Raw genomic sequence first — 26611 nt, forward strand, 5'->3', positions numbered from 1 at the left:
CAGATGTGCCAGTTCTTGCTGTGAGATGTTAACCTACTCTTCCAGCAAGGCATCTGCAAGTTCACTGAGGGGGAATGGCCCTAGCCCTCAACCTCCGATCCAACAGGTCCCAGATGCGCTCCATGGGATTGAGATCCAGGCTCTTTGCTGGCCATGGCAGATCGCTGACATTCCTGTCTTGCAGGAAATCACACACAGAACGAGCAGTATGGCTGGTGGTATTGTCATGCTGGAGGGTCATGTCAGTATGAGCCTGCAGGAAGGGTACCACATGAGGGAGGAGGATGTCATCCCTGCAACGCACCACTTTCAGATTGCCTGCAATGACAACAAGCTCAGTATGATGATGCTGTGACACACCGCCCCAGACCATGACGGACCCTCCATCTCCAAATCGATCCCACTCCAGAGTACAGGCCTCGGTGTAATGCTCATTCCTTCGACGATAAACGCAAATCCGACCATCACTCCTGGTGAGACAAAACTGTGACTCGTCAGTGAAAAGCACCTTTTGCCAGTCCTGTCTGGTCCAGTGACGGTGGGTTTGTGCACGTAGACAACGTTGTTTGCTGGTGAGGACCTGCCTTACAACAGGCCTACAAGCCCTCAGTCCAGCCTCTCTCAGCCTATTGCAGACAATCTGAGCACTGGCGGAGGGATTGTGCTTTCCTGGTGTAACTCGGGCAGTTGTTGTTGCCATCCTGTACCTGCCCCGCAGATGTGATGTTCGGATGTACCGATCCTGCGCAGGTGTTGTTACATGTGGTCTGCCACTGCGAGGATGATCAGCTGTCCGTCTCCCTGTAGCGCTGTCTTAGGCGTCTCACAGTACGGACATTGCAATTTATTGCCCTGGCCACATCTGCAGTCCTCATGCCTCTTTGCAGGGGCCCTGGGCATCTTTCTTTTGGTGTTTTTCAGTCAGTAGAACGGCCTCATTAGTCTCCTACATTTTCAGAACTGTGACCTTAATTGCTGTCTGTACCGTCTGTAAGCTGTTAGTGTCTTAACGACGTTCCACAGGTGCATGTTCATTAATTGTTTATGGGTCATTGAACAAGCATGGGAAACAGTGTTTAAACCCTTTACAATGAAGATCTGTGAAGTTATTTGGATTTTTACTAATTATCTTTGAAAGACAGGATCCTGAAAAAGGGATGTTTCTTTTTTTAGCTGAGTTTATTTTTAATCTCAAAACAGGTGTAACCTATATCAGTCCACCAAATCCAAGCAGTTGTATTAACTACTCTAGGCCTACTTGGAGTAGGCTACACAGTGAGAGAGCATGCGTAATTTACAATGGCAAGGCCAAGACCAATGGATGCACTTGCTGTGTTAGCGTTGCTACAAGATCTGAATGAAAATGACTCAGATGACAGGGAAGAAATGAATCATGACATCTCTGATGAGCATTATTCTGATTCATGCTAAACGGCTTCCCATATCTGGGAAAGGATCCGTCTCGGGCAGCAGGTGAGCGAGTGTCGGGATAATGTTTTGAATCACTGTGTTCTACAACATGCTCGACTTGGCTGCTATCAACGCACACCTGTTGTTCAAGCAGTGCATGAACAACACCATGAGCAGGAGACACTTCATCATGAGTCTGGCAAACGGGCTACGTGACAGACATATGACGGCCAAGGCAGCAGGAAAGATTCCAGGCACGCCTTTGCTCGAGCCAAATTGCGCACAGCTCGGGTGGAGGAGAAACTGCCGGGTGGGGTGATACACTCTGAACAGAAGCCATGACACCTGTTTCACCTGCTAGCGACCTGTTTGTGAGAGTTGTCGCAATCAAGTGAAAGTACGGAGGATTTGTGGTGACTGTAAGGACAAGGTATAACAGCTAAACGAGATCCAACTGTTGCATGAAGACCCCTTCCATACTGTAAGCACGAGCGCAACCACAATTAATGTGTCCAATAACTGACGATAATAGACTAGCTTTGACTGCTGTCATATCAACACTTATATTCATCATAATGTCATTATTGCTATTGTTCTGATTTTCACTATTCCCAATCACGCTTGGCTCTTATATTGATGTTTAGGCTACTTGTACAGTATCGCTGATATTTTTTTCATTGTATATTGGGTCTTTTTTTGTACTTTGTCGTTATATATTTAAAAAAATGTTTTTACAGTGTTCCAATGCACATGCTTTTTGTGTCATAGTTGTAACAAAGGCACTCTATGAATAAAATAGTTTTTACACTTGAATTTTTTTTTCACCATACAGCCAACAACATAAACAATCGAAATGTAATGTTCTTTCAAATATTTTCATTTCTTTATTCTCACGTTACATAACATCTTCATTAACAGAACCAAATGACATTGGCAAGAATGTCCCATGAGGCCAGGCTTGTCTAGTTATATGGATTTATTAGACTGGTGGCTTTTGGCAGTCATTTCATCCTCAAAGCGTCGTGACATAATCGAAATGTCTTTGTTTTAAGACTAGGGCTGGGTTCTGGCATGGACAGAGTGTATGGGGCCCATGGACTGAGCGTAGGTGTCACACCCTGGTCTTAGTATTTTGTGTTTTGTTTATTATTTTGGTCAGGCCAGGGTGTGACATGGGTTTATTATGTTGTGTGTTTCGTCTCTCTTTTTTTTGTAGGTATTGGGATTGTGGTATAGTGGGGTTTTCTAGAAAAGTCTATGGTTGCCTGAAGTGCTTCGCAATCAGAGGCAGGTGTTTATCATTGTCTCTGATTGGGAACCATATTTAGGCAGCCATATTCTTTTGAGTGTTTTCGTGGGTGATTGTTCCTGTCTCTGTTAGTTTGCACGAGCATAGGCTGTTTCACGGTGTTTGTTTTCGTATAATGTTTGAGTTTTTCCTTTATTAAAGACCATGAACAGCACCTACGTCGCATTTTGGTCCGATCCTTGCTACACCTCCTCTTCAGAGGAGGAGATAGAAGAAAACCGTAACAGTAGGGGCCCCGGGGCCATAGAGATCCAATACATCCATGAGATTACATTAGTTTGACATGAGAAGTTTTACAAATCGTGAATCTCAGTTCGAGCATAATCACACAATCGCCATTACATTGCGTGCTGCACTCTCTATCCTTGCCAGTGGGTTTTTGAAAGCTATAGTGTGGTCATGAATACAAGTATTCAACTTTACACCATGGAATAACTTTGTCAGTATCCCTAGCTGGTTTAATGATATCTCTTCCAAATATCCATGGCACAGTCCAGCACAGAAATGTATTGAGCATAATTTGTTGACCTCACTAAAGTAAATTTGAGTATAGCAAAGCTAAAGCACCTTTAAACAGGGGGAAATGTCATAATTTACTCATGTCAATCCCTTCATTGTGTCTTGTAATGAGTTTAATTTGGACAAAATGCGGGGTTGGGAAATTGTCTGTGTTCATTATGCCGAATTAGACTGATGGGAAATAGAAGGCTAAATTAACTGACAAAACCGTCCAGTTTAGCGATGTGGCTAGTCCGATCACTGGAGCAAGACTGTTCCAGCACATGCCTATGGCAGCACATCAAAACGGACATGAACGAATGATTGACAAGGTGACTCGGCCCTGTGGCTGTTCACCCATGAAATATGTACTAAGGTTATTGCCAGGTTTTTAATTGTCACATTTTCACCCTCAATTTGCCACATTGTCATTGACAGCTCCATCCTTTAACATCCAAACAACCAAACGCTTTTGTCATTCATGAGCATTGCTTTAGGCATGATAGATTTTTTTCTCTTCTTCCAGCAATGCTCTACAACGTATTGTAAACAACCCCTGTGGCTCCTGATGATTTCAGGAGTATGTTATGAGCTTAAACAAATCACACTTATGGATATTATTATTATCGCCTGTATAATATCCATTGTTTATCCATCTCTGTTGGTATATACACTGTATATGCTGTTAAACCCGAATACAGCGTTGTATATTCACTCTGGCAGGCAAAGCAAACAGCACTATTGTTATTTCCCGAGAGCATTCTGAGTGGTTTCTCACTCATGAGTGCTCACAGATAAGACCTCTGTTCCATTGTAACTGCAGTCAATATGTACGAGAGGGGAAGGAATGCCATTTTAAAGGACATGAACAAATACATTGAATTTCTTCACTCGCTTTAGTGTACCTGCCTCAGCCTTGATTTTCAAAGAGCGTGCGGCTTTTCAACAAAGGTCAAAATCAAAGATGTTAGCCTGTTAGATACTTTCTGTGGAAAATGGTTTGCTTGTGACGTGAGGCAAAAAGAAAAGATAGAAAAAAAAACGTCAGCATTTATAACAATGCCGTGAACACAGAGATTGGGAAAATCCACACCAGTCTTCACCACAGTGCAATCGTCCTGTCAGGTGGTACTTCTCAATGAGTGTGGTCAGGCTATTTATTTCCATCCCTCAAGGGCCAAAGTAATGATGGTTTTCTTTCTCCCTGGAAGTTTAATTGATCAATTAATGCAATTGATTGGTCAGATAGTTCACTAACTGGGAAAATAAATAACAAATGAAAGACTGAAAACGAGCTAATGTGGTCTTTTAACGTAATTGAATAACCTTGATCTATATATGCAGTCTGTATACCCATAAAATGCATACAAATGATTTGACAATCCTCTGAAATCCACTACAGCACTACATAAAGTCATCTCAAAGCAGAATTAACAAGGATGTTGCATTAGGCCTACATTGTGTTCAAGTTCTCTCCCCTCATTTCTAACTTTCTGACATGATAAATAGCCTAGGGGAGACTTCTTATCTTAACACTGTTATCTAGGGCGGCAGGTAGCCTCGAGGTTAAAGTGTCGGGCAGAAAAGGTCGCTGGTTCAAATACCGGAGCCGACAAGGTGAACATTCTCCCGATGTGCTCTTGAGTGCAAGGCACTTAACCCTAATGACACCCATTACAAAGGATACCACGACCCCCACTCCCTGCGAGTGTCTCAGGGGTAGTTGGGATATGCAAACAACACATTTCAATTACACACTTGTGTGTAACAAGACAAATATAAACACCCCCCCAAATGATTAGTTTTTCTTCCCTCTCTTTAATCACCTTTGGTAGATTGCTATTGCCGAAAATATGTTTTGAAAGTCACATTTTGACGTGGAGCCATGCAAACATTTTATCTCATCGCCTCATCGTGCTCATGTGTTGAGCGTCTTGTGAGCGTGTCCGTTTGTCTGCTCATGTGGTAATTGGGCAGTCAGCTCTAGTTATTACAATATGGTGATAGGAATCTCCCACCCCTCTCCTCTCTGTTGCATTTTACTATTAAAGAAAGGATGGACAGACTCACCAAAAGCCAAAAGTCAGTCATGACTAGACAGAGGTCAAAGGTCGAAGTGGAAATAGGACAGTTTGTCCCTCTGTCAACTTTTGATGCCTGTCTAGGAGCAGCTTCCAATGGATAGAAACTTGAATCTTTCACACCCTGATCTGTTTCACCTGTTCTTGTTATTGTCTCCACCTCCTCCAGGTGTCGCTTGTTTTCCCCAGTGTATTTATCCCTGTGTTTCCTGTCTCTCTGTGCCAGTTCGTCTTGTATGTTCCAAGTCAACCAGTGGTTTTTCCCCTGCCTCCTGCCTTTGCTATTTTCCTTTTTCTAGTCCTCCTGGTTTTTTTGTCTTGTCCTCCACTCTGTACCTCCTGGACTCTGACCTTTTGACCTTTTGCCTGTCCACGACCATTCTCTTGCCTGCTCTGTTTTTGTATTATTAAACACCTTAAACTCCAACCTTCTGCCTCCTGTGTCTGCATCTGGATCTCGCCTTGTGTCATGATAGAATCCCTTCCAGCCAACAGTCAAAGACTCATCGAAACACTCGCTTTCAATTTCGGGAGTACGAAAAACTCGACCCCCTCACCCACTCCTGAATACTGCGTTTTTTTCAATGTCACTGATTGGTTAGAGTTTCCACACAACAAGTGTCCTTGGTTTGAATCAGTCCCTGATTGGAGGATAAGAATTAAAAATGTGCTGTGGAGGTATAATTATGGATGTAATCAACTCTAAAATCCAGAGGATCACCACATATTGTGATTGTTCTGCAAATAACTCAATATGTTCAAACGGATGTTATGTTTGTTTTTTGCTTTGCTTCCTCTATTGAACATCTAATGACATGGGTCCTTCAGGTCTGACCTTGAAAACATCTGACCTACAGCACTGAGAATAGCCTATGTGGGCAATGCATCTGAAGGGTTATGAATCACGTATGTCTTTCTTATACATTGATTAGATTCACTCAGAGAAGTATACAGATCCATAAAAAAGGTGACGACGGACAGGCAATCTGTATTTCTTTTCTGCCACACTTTGGACAGACAGCAGAATGCATTGAGTAAGGGTAGTTTCAGTACACGAGTCGGAACGAGTTAAATCTTCTGGCGATGAATCCTGAAATAGCATCTGTCAACCAATAAGAGCTCGAATGACAAATCATCAACGGCACACCACCAAACGCACTCAGTAGACAACTATCCATCGAAATATGTGTTGTGTTTAAACTGGCCTCATCTCCATCCTACCTTGTCATAACATCCTATTTTCTGCAACAACAAGCCCTCTCTGAAAGATATTTCAATGTTTATGATTCAGCCATTGAAAACGAAGTGTTTTCTATTTGGAGAGCCTGTAATTATCTTCTTCCTCTACAAGTGAGTCTGGGCTTTGCGCCACAGTGCAGATTGTAGGGGGTTACAGACTAGCAGAACATAGTCTTTCATTCACTCACTCACTCACTCACTCACTCACTCACTCACTCACTCACTCACTCACTCACTCACTCACTCACTCACTCACTCTGAGAGTCTCTATCTCAGCTTCTAGTGAGGTTAAATGGAGAGAGGTATGCCACACAAAGATAATGACAATTTGTTTTGCACCTATAATAATTAGTCTGTTAAAATGGAACGAGATGAACGTGTCTCGGGAAATGTTAAATTCATTAAATTGCAAATTGAAATCATGCCGGAGTGCTGAGAACAACCTTTCGTAGAAAAAAAACACCTCTCTGTTTTTCTGTTACGGCTGTGACAATTCAACGTTTATTTATTCACTTGTGTATTACTGCAAATTACTAAGTTAATCAAGTTATACCAAAGTGGGGGGAGCCAGAGGTGGAGCGGGATCTGTCACGCCCTGACCTTAGAGAGCCTTTTTATGTCTCTATTTGGTTCGGTTAGGGTGTGATTTGGGTGGGCATTGGTCCCATTGAGCCACAAAGTGTGGCTAAAAAGTTGTCCTTTATTGTGGTCCTTTATTGTGGCATCACAATAATGTTCGTCCAACTTGACTTCATTGCACTGAATGACAACTTTAAACCTGTCACTCCCTGACCTTAGAGAGCCTTTTTATGTCTCTACTTGGTTTGGTCAGGGTGTGCATTCTATGTGTTGTATTTCGTTGTTTGGCCAAGTGTGGTTCCCAATCAGAGGCAGCTGTCTATCGTTGTTTCTGATTGGGAATCATACTTAGGTAGCCTTTTTTGTTGTGGGATCTTGTCCTTGTATTGTTGCTGTTGAGCCCTACAAGGCTGTACGTTTCGTTGGTTCTCTCTTTCTTGTTTTTTTTCTGGTTATGATTAAAGAACATGATTAACCTACGCCACGCTGCATCTTGGTCCACTTCTTCAGACGATCGTTACCAAAGATCCTACCACATAAAACCAAGCAGCGTTTTCTGGAGGAGTGGACATGGGAGGAGATACTGGAAGGCAAGGGACCCTGGGCGCAGGCTTGAGAATATCACCTCCCTAAGGAGGAAATGGAAGCAGAAAAAGCAGAACGGCGAAGATACGAGGAGTTGGCACGACGAAGCATGCACGAGAGGCAGTCCCAAAAATTGTTGGGGGGGACACATGGGGAGATTGGCGGAGTCAGGTTATAGACCTGAGCCAACTCCCTGTGCTTACCATGGGGAGAGTGTGAATAGTCAGGCACCATGTTAAGAGGCTCTGCGCAGTCTGTCTCCGGTGCGCTCTGTGCCGGGGCACGAACCAGGGCACGAAGCCTCCAGGGATGATCCATGGCACAGAGCCTCCAGGGATGATCCATGGCACAGAGCCTCCAGGGATGATCCATGGCACAGAGCCTCCAGCGACGATCCATGGCACAGAGCCTCCATTGACGGTCTCCGGTCCAGAGCCTGCAGCGACGGTACCCGGTCCGGAGCCTCCAGCGAGGGTCCCCAGTCTGGGGCCTGCAGCGAGGGTGCCCAGTCTGGGGCCTGCAGCGAGGGTCCCCAGTCCGGGGCCTGCAGCGAGGGTCCCCAGTCCGGGGCCTGCAGCGAGGGTCCCAGTCTGGGGCCTGCAGCGAGGGTCCCCAGTCCTGGGCCTGCAGAGAGGGTCCCCAGTCCTGGGCCTGCAGAGAGGGTCCCCGCACCAGAGGTGCCACCAAAGTGGGGGGAGCCAGATGTGGAGCGGGGTCTGTGTCTCGCACCGGAGCCGCCACCGAGGACAGATGCCCACCAGGACCCTCCCCTATAGGTTCAGGTTTTGCGTTGTCTCTGATTGGGAATCATACTTAGGTAGCCTTTTTTTCCCACCTATGTTGTGGGATCTTGTCCTTGTATTGTTGCTACAAGGCCATATGTTTCGCTGGTTCTCTCTTTCTTGTTTTTTCTGGTTATCATTAAAGAACATGATTAACCTACCCCACGCTGCATCTTGGTCCACTTCCTCAGACGGTCGTTACAAAACCAATTATAGATGCCATCCATAGAATTTTGGCATCGATAAAGAGAACAATTTAGATTCAGGTTTTGGCATCAAAAAAGTTTTCCTTTAGAATCATCTTAAAATATTATTACAGTATGACTCCCTATTCCTCCACACAGAACATAAAGTATATCAGACATTATGAATCAGTTTGACAATCTTTTTTTGTCAGATGCAACTGCTGCATTGTAAATAATGGTTTGCTATATGCGTAATGAGAAGTGGATGAGGCTGGCAGTCAGAACGCCGGGCAGCGTCTCACGTAGAGATTTCAAACCCTGTGTTCTCATCCTAAGGCTGCCTGTCGCTTTTGGAACAGTGGGATACTACATCAAACAGCCTTCGCTGGAACAGCACACAGAGAGAGAGAGAGAGAGAGGTGCAGAAATGGAGGGAGGGAGTAGGAGAGAGAGGGAGAGTGATGGAGGGAGATAGGAGAGAAAGGCGGGGAGAGAGAATGGCAATGAGACGACGAGGGAGTGAAAAAAGGTAAGGAAAAGATAGGAAGGGAGGGGGCTGAAAAAAGACAGCAGCAGAGACAAAGAATAGATTGAGGAGGAACGTATCTAGAAAGAGGAGGGTGGGGAAGAACAAAGACCGTGGAGGCAGGAGAGAGAGAGGAAAAGAACAAGTGAGAGTTAGAGGCGGTAGGTGACCTGCACAGCAGAATGTACATGGTCAGAGAACTTGAACTGGGAGTCTCTACAAATGCCTGTGAACACAAACTGAGTGCCGTGTAATCAGAGAGTGGCAGACATGATGAATAATTCACAAGTTGCTCTGCTGTGGTCTAGATGCTTCTCACTGACACCTATTCTGTCATGTCTTCTCACTGGCCTGCCTGTGACGCTTTCTCACTGACACCTGGTCTGTGACGGCTTCTCAGTGATGCCTGTTCTGTGACGCCATCTGAGTGATGCCAGCTCTTTGAAGCTTTTTCACTGAAGCCTGCTCTGTGATGCTTGTATGGAGTCATTGTCAGATCACAGCCCCAGTGTGTTGTTTCAGTTTGGACAAACTCTGATAGATCAGCCATTAGTGTTTCACACACACACACACACACACACACACACACACACACACACACACACACACACACACACACACACACACACACACACACACACACACACACACACACACACACACACACACACACAGCTGAAGTTGGAAGTTTACTTACACCTTTTCTAAATACATTTAAACTCAGTTTCACAATTCTTGACATTTAGTCCTAGTAAAAATTCCCTGTCTTTGGTCAGTGAGGATCACCAATTTATTTTAAGAATATGAAATGTCAGAATAATATTAGAGAGAATGATTTATTTCAGCTTTTAGTTCTTTCATCAAATTCCCAGTGGGTCAGAAGTTTACATACACTCAATTAGTATTTGGTAGCATTTCCTTTCAATTGTTTAACTTGGGTCAAACGTTTTGGGTAGCCTTCCACAAGACTCCCAAAATAAGTTAGGTGATATTTGGCCCATTCCTCCTGACAGAGCTGGTGTAACTGATATAGATACTTTTGTACCTGTTTCCTCCAGCATCATCTCAAGGTCCTTTGCTGTTGTTCTGGGTTTGATTTGCACTTTTCAAACCAAAGTACGTTCATCTCTAGGAGACAGAATGATGTTAATAATTGCATACTATTGTTTGTGCAGATGAAAGTGGTACCATCAGGCGTTTGGAAATTGCTCCCAAGGATGAACCAGACTCGCGGAGGTGTACAATTTGTTTACTGAGGTCTTGGCTGATTTTCTCATGATGTCAAGCAAAAAGAAACTGAGTTTGAAGGTAGGCCTTGAAATACATCCACGGGTACACCTTCAATTGACTCAAATGATATCAATTAGCATATCAGAAGCTTCTAAAGCCATGACATCATTTTCTGGAATTTTCCAAGCTGTATTAAGGCACAGTCAACTTAGTGTACGTAAACTTCTGACCCACTGGAATTGCGATACAGTGAAATAATCTGGTTACACTGCAAGACTAAAGCTCAATCCAGCACAGTCAAAGTATTTTATATTATTTCAAAGTATTAGTATTTGCAACCAGGTTTGGTTGTCAGCTGGGACTCTAATTTCAAATATTAAAATGCAACTCAAGTCATGTTTTCTCTAGTATAATTAATGTTAATGAATTTGAGTGTTTTTGTTTTGATTTTAGTAGGGGTATTAGTTTTGCATACCCGACCGTTCTCTCTCTCTCTCTCTCTCTCTCTCTCTCTCTCTCTCTCTCTCTCTCTCTCTCTCTCTCTCTCTCTCTCTCTCTCTCTCTCTCTCTCTCTCTCTCTCTCTCTCTCTCTCTCTCTCTCTCTCTCTCTCTCTCTCTCTCGAGATTCCTCGTAAGCTGTTTTCCCAAAAGGTGCTAATGTAATCGTCTGATCATTTTCTTACCCCCAATTTTAATGAGGTGATATAGATACTTTTGTACCTGTTTCCTCCAGCATCATCTCAAGGTCCTTTGCTGTTGTTCTGGGTTTGATTTGCACTTTTCAAACCAAAGTACGTTCATCTCTAGGAGACAGAATGATGTTAATAATTGCATACTATTGTTTGTACAGATGAAAGTGGTACCATCAGGCGTTTGGAAATTGCTCCCAAGGATGAACCAGACTCGCGGAGGTGTACAATTTGTTTACTGAGGTCTTGGCTGATTTTCTCATGATGTCAAGCAAAAAGAAACTGAGTTTGAAGGTAGGCCTTGAAATACATCCACGGGTACACCTTCAATTGACTCAAATGATATCAATTAGCATATCAGAAGCTTCTAAAGCCATGACATCATTTTCTGGAATTTTCCAAGCTGTATTAAGGCACAGTCAACTTAGTGTACGTAAACTTCTGACCCACTGGAATTGCGATACAGTGAAATAATCTGTCTGTAAACAAATTACTTGTGTCATGCACAAAGTAGATGTCCTAACCGACTTGCCAAAACTATAGTTTGTTAACAAGAAATTTGTGGAGTGTGTGTAAGTGTATGTAAACTTCCGATTTCAACTGTACCTCCCATGGCCTAAAAAGTGATAGACACTGTAGCTCTCTCTCTCTCTTTTTCTCTCTCTTGATGTATCTGACCGCATTCAGCTACAGAAGAAGCCTGCCTAATGAATAAGCACGCAGATTACTTTGCCATGGCGAAGTGACAGGAACTTGGTGTGCAGGGATGAGATTTTTTCATCATTAGGATTATGTTGGCTATTTATCTGTGGGCTACTTGCGAGTTAGATATTTGTTGAGTCAAACCAAAGTTGTTGGGAGAGATATTGACATTTTGAAACGTGCCGATGGCGGTTTTAAATGTTCTCTGAACATAATCTGTGGCTTTATCAGTAGACCTGACTGTAAATACTATTTGAAACTTTCCAAATACATTAAGAGTTTCAAATACTCTGGAGTGGCAGGTAGGTGGGGTTTGAGCTTTTGTATGTATTCTATTGGTTACACTGCAAGACTAAAGCTCAATCCAGCACAGTCAAAGTATTTTAAATTATTTCAAAGTATTAGTATTTGCAACCAGGTTTGGTTGTCAGCTGGGACTCTAATTTCAAATATTAAAATGCAACTCAAGTCATGTTTTCTCTAGTATAATTAATGTTAATGAATTTGAGTGTTTTTGTTTTGATTTTAGTAGGGGTATTAGTTTTGCATACCCGACCGTTCTCTCTCTCTCTCTCTCTCTCTCTCTCTCTCTCTCTCTCTCTCTCTCTCTCTCTCTCTCTCTCTCTCTCTCTCTCTCTCTCTCTCTCTCTCTCTCTCTCTCTCTCTCTCTCTCTCTCTCTCTCTCTCTCTCTCTCTCTCTCTCGAGAATCCTCGTAAGCTGTTTTCCCAAAAGGTGCTAATGTAATCGTCTGATCATTTTCTTACCCACAATTTTAATGAGGTGGTGGTAACTTGACACACAGCAGTTGCTATCATAGGTCAATTGGATAATGAATTAGTCAAGTAAGTTTAGTGTAGTTTAATCACCGTTCTTTGGTCATTTCTTCACTCTGTTTTGTCATGGTGTCGCCTCCTTGATCACTGACGTGACAGAGTGACAGATGAAAAGCTACATTAACTTTGTTTGAAAATGACATTGTTACAAGGTAGTGAACTCTCACTGGGAGAGGGCTGCCATGGCAATGTTAACATTCAGTAACTTTGCTTACATAGCCCACAGTATCTACTGCCTACAGGTCCACCTGCTACCTAACAGTGCTCAAAGCTATTCTGCAATAGCTATTCTGCTATTCTGAAAAAAGCGATGTTTACCGGCCACTATCTAAAACATATGCAACCCAGGTTTGATTCAATAATAGCTCCTTTCTTCGGTTTCAGAAGAGCTTTGATTTATCTAACAGAGTGCGAAGGCATTCGCAAGCAATTTGTGGCGAGAGCTCAGCGAAGAAAATCTCCATGAATCATCATAACAGACAACTGACAATAATTACCTATATTAGATTATCTCCCCAGTCACAAATCCCCCACAGAGTAAAAATAGACGAGCCGCCTAATTCTCTATTCCACTCTAATGTTTTATAGTGACTCCTCACATTTCCGAATACTGCTGAGTCATCCAATATAAGTTGTGGGTCCGTCCATCTGCTGGACTGTGAACAGGGATCAAGCTCTGTGTGCAGTCTTAGCATCCTGTATTGACAGGGATTCACACTGTGGTCGAGGCCGGTTACGTTTGCCTTATCGTCCTTCCGTGGGAACTTTCCCATTTTGGCACTAATGATTAGGGTTAGGATTGGGGGAGGGGAAGCTGATCCTAGACCTGTGCCCAGTTGGAGGGAGGGAGCAGACTGGGGCTATTGTCTGGGTCTTCGCGGAGCTCCACACCTCAGATGTCTGTGTGTGGCAGGTGGGGAGCAGAACTCCAATAAAACTACGGCAGCGAAGACACACACACACACACACACACACACACACACACACACACACACACACACACACACACACACACACACACACACACACACACACACACACACACACCTCTAATCATGACTGGATGATTGAATAATCAATGTCGATTGTGTTGTATAATCAACATCGGTGGTGCATGTGTGCGAGGGTGTGTTTGTGCACCTGTACTTGTGTTGCACATTGTTAAACACCCATTGCCCAGCCCCACTAGTGTTACATCACATTCCATCTGTCAGGACTGGGCGGCCAAGCTTCTTCCGGCTTAATGAACATCCCCGGAACCTCTTGGGAACTCAGAACACTTTGTGACTGGCAGCCCTTTAACATGCACATCAGAAAGAAAGTTCAAAGAGAAATAGAATGATTAAGAAAGGCAGAAAGTGGTAGAGGGAGGAGATATACAGAGAGAGTCAGAGAGAGAGAGGACCCATGCCTTGCGGTAAACAATAAACCAGTGCCCACTGGGAAAAGAGTTGGTGCTCAGTTGAGTTTGGGCAGGGTTGTCATGACCATTGTGTCACGCCGAAGGGACACCAACCGAGCCCTTCGGAGTTCTAACGATGCGTTTCAACCAATGGGGTGACTGTTCTGCACACGTGTTGCACACATACTCAACCACAGCTTGTCAAGACACACTGTTATGACTTATCCTGTGGCTGCCAATTGATCTGTTGCTAGATCCCATGGAGCCTTAAGTGTGTTTCAGAGAGCTCCAATAAAGCTGGATGTCTGTTGTGGCTTCTCTGTCAGTCGGACCCTATTGAGATGTGTAGGGACTCATTAACAGTCCCCTTGAACAGGAACCATTATCAGAAGATGTTCTCTCATGTCCCAACACTGTCACCATGCAGGGGAGGGAAAAGGTTGAGAAGCCGTCTGATGATCCCTCACAAACCTCATATCGTGTTTCACCACTGAGGGGTTTTTGACACATGTCAAGGCGGCACTTTGTATTATTCTCTAAGGCTCTTGAGCAAAGGCAGACAAGAAGCTCTCAAAACAACGGTGTAACCCAAGTGCTGTCCTGTTTGCTGGTTTAGCAATCCACACTCTCAGAGGAATTATTTTTGAGAATGTTATTGACACATTTTCTTTTTTTGTGTCTGTCTGGTTTGTCAGCATGAACAGTGCTTGAGGAATCTGATTCCCACACAGAGGTATGATGGTGTTTTAATGAAGGCTTAACTATTTGGGTAATCACATTTTTTTTCAAGTAAAATGAGGCTACATTTTCAGCAAACTGCACCTCCAAAGACTTGGTACTTTAAGAGACAAATCATTGTTTTCGTTGTTTTCCCCTTTTCGTTCTACGCTTCCATCTTCTCTGATTTAAATATTCCAAACCGTTCAGGAACGGAACAAATGCAGTGCTTGGAACATGCCTGGGCTGAGTGCGTATGTGCGTACTGTACAGCGGATAGGGAGTCTCACTTGGGCCTGGTCTGACAGTGAGTGAAGGCTACCTGGATTGGATCGGAAAGCAAACAAAAAAGGAAACCTGTCAAAGAGCGGTTAAAGGAACAGTGTGCAATTTCAGCAATCGGGAAAGTTGGGCGTATCAGTGACATATCGTAGGCCCTGCAAACAGCTCTCAGTGAATTGAAAATAGTGCAATGCTTGTTCTCTATTAGCTCCTAGGTCTTTGCTCAAGGATGATTTATGGTTGTAGTGGATGGAGCCTCAGATTGGTGCTGGAAGTTGGCAGCGAGACACATAGCGACGACTGCAAGACCTCGAAAGGAAGCAGCAGGGAAATGGTTCTGAAAATAATCAGGATTTCATTACATTTTGAGATTAATTCCTTCTGGCATGCTCGTCGGTTATTTCCAATGGCTACAAAATGGAATAAATACAGCAATCTGTTCTCGCCTTCACCAACCGAAGCCGATGCTTAGCTGTATTTTGGCAAAGAGACAAAATCGGTTAAAGCCAGATTGCTTTAGAATTACAGTTGTTTAGACAGTTTTGACACGGTACACTGCCAGACAAATCACAGCTCTTACATGATATCAAAATCTACCTTCAAATTTCATGTACATCTTTAGATTTTTATATCAATCCTATGTCTGAGGTCAATCGTCTTACAGATGATTATGTATGTAGAGTATATATCACAGGTTACATTCGAGCTTTCATGCTTTTCGATGTTCTGCACGGCTGCCCAATAGCTTGATCCGATGGAGACACGTGGAGCAGGGCTCAATTCCATTCCCGACTGGAAACACGGGTTGATAGTGTGCATACCTGTCTCCCCTTGAAGATTAGAAGGGACACTTAAAAGCGAAACCCTGGAGCACGTCAAAAGGAAGTCAAGATCTGTGTAGGACTGCCGATGCTAATTTAGATGTCTCCCCCATATCCCTAACGTTAAGACCCAATGAAAAGAGACCAAAGGAGACGAACGGTGGCAATCTTCAGAAGAAATAAAGAGGTGGGCCTGTGATGAGATATCTAATCAGATGCACTTTAAAGAGCATAATATTGGCAAAAATCTCTTGGAAGATATTTCCATTTGATATGACAAGGCCCCAACAACCTTTGAAGTTCCTCCTTTGAGAAATACGACTGCACTCTGAAAAGGATGGATGAAAAACTCTGATTTTTTTTCCTTCTAAATACTTCTCAAGTTATTTTTCAAGCCTTTTTTTTACAATTCTAATAGTACGCACATCCTATAAATCTATTTGGACAGCTTTACAGAGAGATACGCTGTCTGTTATCTACATCTCCTTCATGTCACCTTCATTCCTCTGGGAATCTAGAGCCCTTCAAAGTCTCAATCACTCTACCTGGTTTAGAAGTGGTGGAGCAGAGAGGAGTACAAAATGGCTGACCAATTTTACCCTTCACCTATTCAGCCCTGGCCAATGATTCAACTCTCAAATTAGATCAAGGGTTCTGCCAAAGCCTTTGCAGGATCTCGTCTTTCTCGTTCTCCTCATTCTTAAGATGGTTACCTGTGTCGCAAATAGGGAGTCGCGGCAGACCACAGTCTGCAAGCTAAGTGGAAGGCAATGGACCAGCGAAGGCTAATGGCATGCATTGGCAGCTATGTTCTGTGGAGCACATAGATCATTGTGATGTTTCAATATGCAGACGGACAATGAGAATCAATAGCCTACTGGTGACCAGCATGAAAATGACAAGTTAAAACGTCCCAAGTCATGCATACGTTATTCAGGGGGAATCAAAAATGAGGTATGGATTGATTTAGCAGAGTAGGCTTTGTTATAATGGGAAACTGAGTCGGCGTTCCAATTCGATGGGATTGAGGTCAGGGCGCCGTCCAGACCAGTCAAGTTCTTCCACACCAATCTCGAAAAACCATTTCTGTATGGACCTCGCTTTGTGCACGAGGCATTGTCATGCTGAAACAGGAAAGGGCCTTCCCTAAACTGTTGCCTCAAAGTTGGAAGCACAGAATCGTTGAGATTGTAATTGTATGTCGTAGCATTAAGATTTCCCTTCACTGGAACTAAGGGGCCTAACCCAAACCATGAAAAACAGCCCCAGACCATTATTCCTCCTAAACCCAAACTTTACGTTTGGCAATAAGCATTGTTCGTAACTTGTTTTGTGCATAATGTTGCTGCTACGGTTAATTATGACCGAAAAGATCTTCTGGAAATCAGAACTCACCTCAAATTGGATGAGGAGTTCTTCTTCAATGAGTCAGACGCTAGGGATATACTGCAGACACCTGACCAGGTCCGATCCCAGTGATTCGCTGGAGAAGGAAACATAGATTTTGAGGCAAATGATGCCCCTTGCCTTCCGTTCTGCTAACTAACGTTCAATCGCTGGAAAATAAATGGGACGAACTGAAAGCACGCGTATATCCTACCAACAGGACATTAAAAACTGTAATATCTTAAGTTTCACAGAGTCGTGGCTGAACGACGACATTAAGGACATACAGCTGGCGGGTTATACACTCTATAGGCAAGACAGAACAGCAGCCTCTGGTAAGACACAGGGCGGTGGCCTGTGCATTTATGTAAACATCAGCTGGTGCATGATATCTAATGAAGTCTCAACGTTTTGCTCTTCTGAGGTAGAGTATCTCATGATAGGCTGTAGACCACACTATCTACCTAGAGAGTTTTCATCTGTATTTTTCATAGCTGTCTACATTCCACCACAGAGCGAGGTTGGTACACAAAAACACACTCAATGAGCTGTATTCCGCTATAAGCAAACAGGAAAATGCTCAACCAGAGGCGGCGCTCCTAGTGGCCGGTGACTTTAATGCAGGGAAACGTAAATCAGTTGTACCGAATTTCTGTCAGCATGTTCAATGTGCAATAAGAGGGAAACAAATTCTAGACCACCTTTACTCCACACACAGAGATGCGTACAAAGCTCTCCCTTGCCCTCCATTTGGCAAGTCTGACCATAACTCTATCCTCCCCTGTTTACAAGCAAAAATTAAAGCAGGAAGCACCAGTGACTCGGTCTATAAAAAATGGTTGGATGAAGCAGATACTGAACTGCAGGACTGTTTTGTTAGCACAGACTGGAATATGTTCGGGGATTCTTCCGATGGCACTGAGGAGTACACCACATCAGTCACTGGCTTTATCAATAAGTGCATCGAGGATGTCGTCCCCACAGTGACTGTACGTACATACCACAACCAGAAGTCATGGATTACATGCACTGAGCGAAAGGATAGAGCTGCCGCATTCAAGGAGCGGGACTCTAACCTGGAAGCTTGTAAGAAATCCCACTATGCCCTCCGACAAACTATCAAACAAGCAAAGCGTCAATACAGGACTGAGATACCAGGACACGTACTCCGAGCATCCGCTGACCAACTGGCAAGTGTCTTCACTGACATTTTCAACCTCTCCCTGTCTGAGTCTGTAATACCAACATGTTTCAAGAAGACCACCATAGTGTCAGACCACCATAGTCCCTGTAACCTGCCTAACTGACTACCGACCCCTAGCACGTATGTCTGTAGCCATGAAATGCTTTGAAAGGCTGCTCAGCCTAGTTCGTTAGCGCTGGACTAGTAACCAGAAGGTTGCAAGTTCAAATCCCAGAGCTGACAAGGTACAAATCTGTCGTTCTGCCCCTGAACAGGCAGTTAACCCACTGTTTCATTGCCGCCATTGAAAATAAGAATGTGTTCTTAATGTTCTTAACTTACTTGCCTAGTTAAATAAAAGGTTAAAAAAAAAAAAAAAAATGGCTCACATCAACCCCATTATCCCAGAACCCATAGACCCACTCCAATTTGCATACTGTACCAACAGATCCACAAAGGATGCAATCTCCTTTGCACTCCACACTGCCCTTCCCCACCTGGACAAAAGGAACACCTATGTGAGAATGCTATTCATTGACTACAACTCAGCGTTCAACACCATAGTACCCTCAAAGCTCATCACTAAGCTAAGAACCCTGGGACCCTCCCTCTGCAACTGGATCCTAGACTTCCTGATGGGCCACCCCCAGGTGGTAAGGGTAGGTAACATCTGCCATGCTGATCCTCAACACGGGGGCCCCTCAGGGGTGCGTGCTCAGTCCCCTCCTTTACTCCCATTTCACTCATGACCTCAAGGCCAGGCACAACTCCAAAACCATCATTAAGTTTGCTTATGACACAACAATGGTATGCCTGATCACTGACAACAACGAGACAGCTTATAGGGAGGACGTCAGAGACCTGACCGTGTGGTGCAAGGACAACAACCTCTCCCTCAACCTGATCAAGACAAAGAAGATGACTGTGAACTCCAAGAAAAGGAGGACCGAGCACACCCCCATTTTCATCGAAGGGGCTGTAGTGGAGCAGGTTAAGTTCCTTGGTGTCCACATCACCAACAAACAAACATGGTCCAAGCACAACAAGACAGTCGTGAAGAGGGCATGACAAAACCAAGTCCCCCTCAGGAGACTGAAAAGATTTGGTATGTGTCCTCAGATCCTCAAAAGGTTTTATAGCTGCACCATTGAGAGCATCCTGACTGGTTTCATCAATGCCTGGTATGGCAACTGCTCGGCCTCAGACCGCAAGACACTACAGAGGGTAGTGCGTATGGCCCAGTACATCACTGGGACAAGCTTCCTGCCATCCAGGACCTATACCAGTCGGTGTCCGAGGGAGGCCCAAGATATTGTCAAAGCCTCCAGCCACACTAGTCATAGACTGTTCTCTCTGCTAACGCATGACAAGCGGTACAGGAGTGCCAAGTCTAGGTCCAAAATGCTTATAAACAGGTTCTACCCCCAAGGCATATGACTCCTGAACAGCTAATCAAATGGTTACCCAGAATATTTGCATCCCCCAGAACGCTGCTGCTACTCTCTGTTATCATCTATGAATAGCCACTTTAATAACCTTACCTGCATGTACATAATTATCTCAACTACCTCGCACCGGTGCCCCCGCACATTGACACATTGACTCTGAACCGGTACCCCTGTACTGTATACAGCTATTGTTTTTTACTGTTGCACTTTAATTATTTGTATTTTCTTATCTCAAATATATTCTGGGGGGTTATTTTCTTAAAACTGCATGGTTGGTTAAGGTCTTGCAAGTAAGCATACTTGATACTTGATTGGGACAGGTAGCGTTCTCCTGTCATCCACTAAACCCAGATTCGCCAGTTGACTGCCAGATGGTGAAGCGTGATTCATCACTCCAGAGAAGGCATTTCCAATGCTCCAGAGTCCAATGGTTGGCTCTTACACTACTCCAGCCGAGCTTGGCATTGTGCATGGTGATATTAGGCTTGTGTGCGGCAGCACGGCCATGGAAACCCATTTCATGAAGCTCCTGACAAACAGTTTTTGTGCTGACATTGCTTCCAGAGGCAGTTTGGAACTCGGTAGTGAGTTCTGGAATCGAGGACAGGCAATTTTTACGCTCTACGCGCTTCAGCACTCGGTGGTCCCATTCTGTGAGCTTGTGTGGCCTACCACTTCACAGCTGAGCCATTGTTGCTCCTAGACATTTCCAATTCACAATAAGAGCACTTACAGTTGACTGGGCCAGCTCTAGCAGGGCAGGAATTTGACAAACATACTTTCTGTTAAGGTGGCGTCCTATTACAGTGCCACGTTGTAAGTCACAGAGCTCTTCAGTCACGTCATCCTACTGCCATTGTTTGTCTATGGAGATTGCATGGCTGTGTGCTCGATGTTATACACCTGTCAGAAACGGGTGTGGCTGAAATAGCCGAATCCTCTAATTTGAAAGGCGTTCCTCATAGTTTTTTTTTATATACAGTGGCTTGTGAATGTATTCGCCCCTTGGCATTTCCCCTATTTTGGGGAATATATATATAAATATATATAAAACTTCTCCCGCTCCTTCCAGTTGGATGGATTCTGCTGGTGTACCACATTCTAAATTGGAGTGAGGTCTAGGCTTTGATGAGGCCATTACAAGACATTTAAATGTTTCCTCTTAAACCACTTGAGTATTGATTTAGCAGTATGCTTAGGGTCATTGTCCTGCTGGAAGGTCAACCTCCGTCCAAGTCTCAAATCTCTGGAAGACTGAAACAAGTTTACCTGTATTCAGCGCCATCCATCATTCCTTCAATTCTGACCAGTTTCCCATTCCCTGCCAATGAAAAACGTCCCAACAGCATGATGCTGCCACCACCATGCTTCACTGTGGGGATGGTTTTCTCTGGGTCATGAGGTGTTTGGTTTGCGCCGGACATAGCATTTTCCTTGATGGCCAAAAAGATCAATCAAAGTACAGCTCTGTGGAGCGTACTGCTTAAAGTGGTCCTATGGACAGATACCCCAATCTCCGCTGAGGAGCTTTGCAGCTCCTTCAGGGTTATCTTTGGTCTCTTTGTTGCCTCTCTTATTTATGCCCTCCTTGCCTGGTCCGTGAATTTTGGTGGGTGGCCCTCTCTTGGCAGGTTTGTTGTGGTGCCATATTCTTTCCATTTTTTAAATAATGGATTTAGTGGAGCTCCGTGGGATGTTCAAAGTTTCTGATATTTTTTATAGCCCAACCCTGATCTGTACTTCTCCACAACTTTGTCCTTGACCTATTTGGAGAGCTCCTTGGTCTTCATGGTGCCACTTGCTTGGTGGTGCCCCTTGCTTAGCGGTGATGCAGACTCTGCGGCCTTTCAGAACAAGTGTATATGTACTGTGATCATGTGACAGATCATGTGACACTTAGATTGCACACAGGTGGCCTTTATTTAACTAATTGTGTGACTTCTGAAGGTAATTGGTTGCACCAGATCTTATTTAGGGGCTTCATGGCAAATGGGGTGAATACATATGCACGCACTACTTTTCCGTTTTTATTTTTTAGAATTTTTTGAAACAAGTAATTTTTTACATTTCACTTCAACAATTTGTACTATTTTGTGCATGTCCATTACATGACATCCAAATAAAAATCCATTTTAATTACAGGTTGTAATGCAACAAAATAGGAAAAACACCAAGGGTTTTGAATGCTTTTGCAATGCACTTTATCGTGTATTTGAAATGGTAAGCAAAAGGCTGCTAACAAGATTCATCTTTAGAGGGAAAACCCTGATCATATCAGACAGATCTACTACATATATATATATATAATAAACCTTTGTTTTAACAGGGAAGCCATATTGAGACCTAGGTCTCTTTTACTAATGTGCCTTGTACATACAACATAGATATATACACATTACAAACTACACATTACAGCTACGACCCATTTGTCAATACTTAGGTCACTTTTTCAAAAATCTTCACAGAGTTCTCCTAACCAACTTCCAGCTTGGCACAGCAGTTCATTTCACATCCAAAATGCACTAAAACTACCAAAACACTTCATACCCGTCTCAAATCAACTCGTTCTTCCATAACACTAGCAAAGGTTGTGTTATGAAACAGGCACACTTTGTCACTCATAAAAAAATGACAACAGGTATCATTACACAATGTTTTCTTTTGTAAAATGTATTTGCAAATCAAGAACGACACCTCTCTACTTTTTACAATTCACTGCAGTATATGTTACAGGAATGAACCAGACATGATGCAACATGCTTCAATATGTTTTAAGTAATTTTTTGGCATTGAGTGATTCCAAGATGCAAGAATTTGTATATACACCATCTGCCGATACAGATACAGTAGCAATGCTAGTCAACCCTGTCTTCTGCATTAGGCGACAGGTTCTCATCGACATTTCAGCTTATGTCATCTTGGGCAAAACACCTAGGAAAGTATCTTTGGCATGCCTGGTCCACCCTGGGCAATCTTCTGCAGATATGTCCAGGCATCCAGCATTCATTGCATCCAGGAGGGACATTTGATCATGTGGATGGTGATCATAAACCTCCCACCTCCATGAGGAAAAGAACAGGGCTCCGGGCAGCCGAGCGGAAATGGAGGAAAACTCGCCTCCCTGCGGACCTGGCATCCTTTAACTCCCTCCTCTCTACATTTTCCTCTTCTGTCTCTGCTGCTAAAGCCTCTTTCTACCACTCTAAATTCCAAGCTTCTGCCTCTAACCCTAGGAAGCTCTTTGCCACCTTCTCCTCCCTCCTGAAACCTCCTCCCCTCCCCCTCCTCCCTCTCTGCAGATGACTTCGTCAACCATTTTGAAAAGAAGGTCGACGACATCCGATCCTCGTTTGCTAAGTCAAAAAAACACAGCTGGTTCTGCTCACACTGCCCTACCCTGTGCTCTGACCTCTTTCTCCCCTCTCTCTCCAGATGAAATCTCGCGTCTTGTGACGGCCGGCCGCCCAACAACCTGCCCGCTTGACCCTATCCCCTCCTCTCTTCTCCAGACCATTTACGTCCCTTCCGTCTTCAAGAGAGCGAGAGTTGCACCCCTTCTGAAAAAACCTACACTCGATCCCTCCGATGTCAACAACTACAGACCAGTATCCCTTCTTTCTTTTCTCTCCAAAACTCTTGAACGTGCCGTCCTTGGCCAGCTCTCCCGCTATCTCTCTCAGAATGACCTTCTTGATCCAAATCAGTCAGGTTTCAAGACTAGTCATTCAACTGAGACTGCTCTTCTCTGTATCACGGAGGCGCTCCGCACCGCTAAAGCTAACTCTCTCTCCTCTGCTCTCATCCTTCTAGACCTATCGGCTGCCTTCGATACTGTGAACCATCAGATCCTCCTCTCCACCCTCTCCGAGTTGGGCATCTCCGGCGCGGCCCACGCTTGGATTGCGTCCTACCTGACAGGTCGCTCCTACCAGCTGGCGTGGCGAGAATCTGTCTCCTCACCACGCGCTCTCACCACTGGTGTCCCCCAGGGCTCTGTTCTAGGCCCTCTCCTATTCTCGCTATACACCAAGTCACTTGGCTCTGTCATAACCTCACATGGTCTCTCCTATCATTGCTATGCAGACGACACACAATTAATCTTCTCCTTTCCCCCTTCTGATGACCAGGTGGCGAATCGCATCTCTGCATGTCTGGCAGACATATCAGTGTGGATGACGGATCACCACCTCAAGCTGAACCTCGGCAAGACGGAGCTGCTCTTCCTCCCGGGGAAGGACTGCCCGTTCCATGATCTCGCCATCACGGTTGACAACTCCATTGTGTCCTCCTCCCAGAGCGCTAAGAACCTTGGCGTGATCCTGGACAACACCCTGTCGTTCTCAACTAACATCAAGGCGGTGGCCCGTTCCTGTAGGTTAATGCTCTACAACATCCGCAGAGTACGACCCTGCCTCACACAGGAAGCGGCGCAGGTCCTAATCCAGGCACTTGTCATCTCCCGTCTGGATTACTGCAACTCGCTGTTGGCTGGGCTCCCTGCCTGTGCCATTAAACCCCTACAACTCATCCAGAACGCCGCAGCCCGTCTGGTGTTCAACCTTCCCAAGTTCTCTCACGTCACCCCGCTCCTCCGCTCTCTCCACTGGCTCCCAGTTGAAGCTCGCATCCGCTACAAGACCATGGTGCTTGCCTACGGAGCTGTGAGGGGAACGGCACCTCAGTACCTCCAGGCTCTGATCAGGCCCTACACCCAAACAAGGGCACTGCGGTCATCCACCTCTGGCCTGCTCGCCTCCCTACCACTGAGGAAGTACAGTTCCCGCTCAGCCCAGTCAAAACTGTTCGCTGCTCTGGCCCCCCAATGGTGGAACAAACTCCCTCACGACGCCAGGACAGCGGAGTCAATCACCACCTTCCGGAGACACCTGAAACCCCACCTCTTTAAGGAATACCTAGGATAGGATAAGTAATCCTTCTCACCCCCACCCCTTTAAGATTTAGATGCACTATTGTAAAGTGACTGTTCCACTGGATGTCATAAGGTGAATGCACCAATTTGTAAGTCGCTCTGGATAAGAGCGTCTGCTAAATGACTTAAATGTAAAATGTAAGGAAAATCATTCCACTATGGGGTTGAGGAATGGAGAGTATGGTGGGAGGAAAAGTGACACCATCCTGGTATGGGGCTTGCGTCCCATTCTGTGACTACACGGGAGTGGTGAAATGACACTTTGTCCCATACAATTACAAACGTTGGCAGATTTCGCCTCACTGCAACCCTTTCCTCACCTGGCACAACCCTTCCATAGAGGTCACCCATGAATTAAATGAGACGCTCGGTGTTGTGCGGCCCAATTAGCAGTTTGCAATCCATCAGAGGATATTTCTGCACATATTGTGATGTTGGCACCCTTCCGGCCCGGGACGTCCACTGTGGCTCTTTTCCCAATCGCATTCCTTCCTCGCCGCCGTGTTTTGGCCAAGTTGAAACCAGCCTCATCCACAAAGATGAATTTGTGGGGTGTTTGCCTGGCTTCAATCTCCATGACCCTCTAAAATAAATCCACAATGCAACATAAGAGTTAGCCTATTACGGGAGTTTACATTATACCTAAAAACATGCCATTGTGTGCCTCTGTCCTGTTTGGTTTTGTTCAAAAGCAGTTCTGTATTTTATAGTCATCTTACCTGGACATATTGGTTCCTGAGTTGCTTGACTCGTTCAGAGTTCCTCTCAAAGGGGACAGTGTGTACAACTGCTTCATCCTGACTTGATGTTGTTTCAGGACTCTAGAAATAGTTGTCATGGTTACATTGTGAATATTTCCACATGCAATAGTGTCTGCCAACACTCTGTCCCGAATCTCTGTGAGTTTTATGCCTTTGTTTCTGATGACCATATCAACGATTGTAGTTTCCTGCACAGCAGTGAAAATCCTACCTCTCCCGCCTGTGGGAGGTAATGTTGGGTATTAAGCAGAAATACAAAAACAATTACACACAAGTGGGTTTGGAGGCTTTGCTCATGTGCAGTTCAGTCAGATGCCCTTGCAGAATGCACATCTTGCCTGTTGTTTTGGCAGAAATGTCTCTGTTGAGAAAGTGTTGAGAGTTGCAGTGTTGAGAGTTGCATGGCCTATCTCATTGATAGGCCATGATTTATTACATGGTCAATTATAGTAGCCCTAATCGTATCTGAGACTACAGCTCTTGATCTCCCTCTCAGTCTTCTTCCACCACACATACGTAGTCCTCTCCCTCTCCTAGCCACTCTTCTTCCTCTGTCAGGCACTTCTCTATCTCTGGGTGGGTTCATGTTTACATTACAGTACAGCATTATTCCTAAGATGTCCCATTTTGTACGGATGGTAATGTAATTGAAAGACTACCACCTGGGTAGGTGTTCAGCTACAATGGGAATCAGCTGTGGTTGGTCTAATTTTGATAGTATTTCATTTTTAGATTTGGAATATATTTCAGTACGGTATTACTGTAGAAATGTAGCAAATTGCTGACTTATTACATTTTGTGTTATGTTAGGTTTTACCTTAAGTTTAACAGTTTTCAACAGAGTATGTAAACATGTGCAAATTGGCCTGTAGGTACATAGAGTTTTGGTGGTGGTTGTGTCTGAGTGAGAAAAGAATTCATGAAATTTGAAAGATGTTATCATTGAATGAATTTTGTGCCAAAGCAATGGACAATTATTCACAGTTTAACCCACATAGACTGCTGTGTTCACTGTGTGAAGAGTTTTGAAAA

This window comes from Oncorhynchus gorbuscha, linkage group LG24, assembly GCF_021184085.1.
Source record: "Oncorhynchus gorbuscha isolate QuinsamMale2020 ecotype Even-year linkage group LG24, OgorEven_v1.0, whole genome shotgun sequence".
Taxonomy (NCBI): Eukaryota; Metazoa; Chordata; class Actinopteri; order Salmoniformes; family Salmonidae; genus Oncorhynchus; species Oncorhynchus gorbuscha.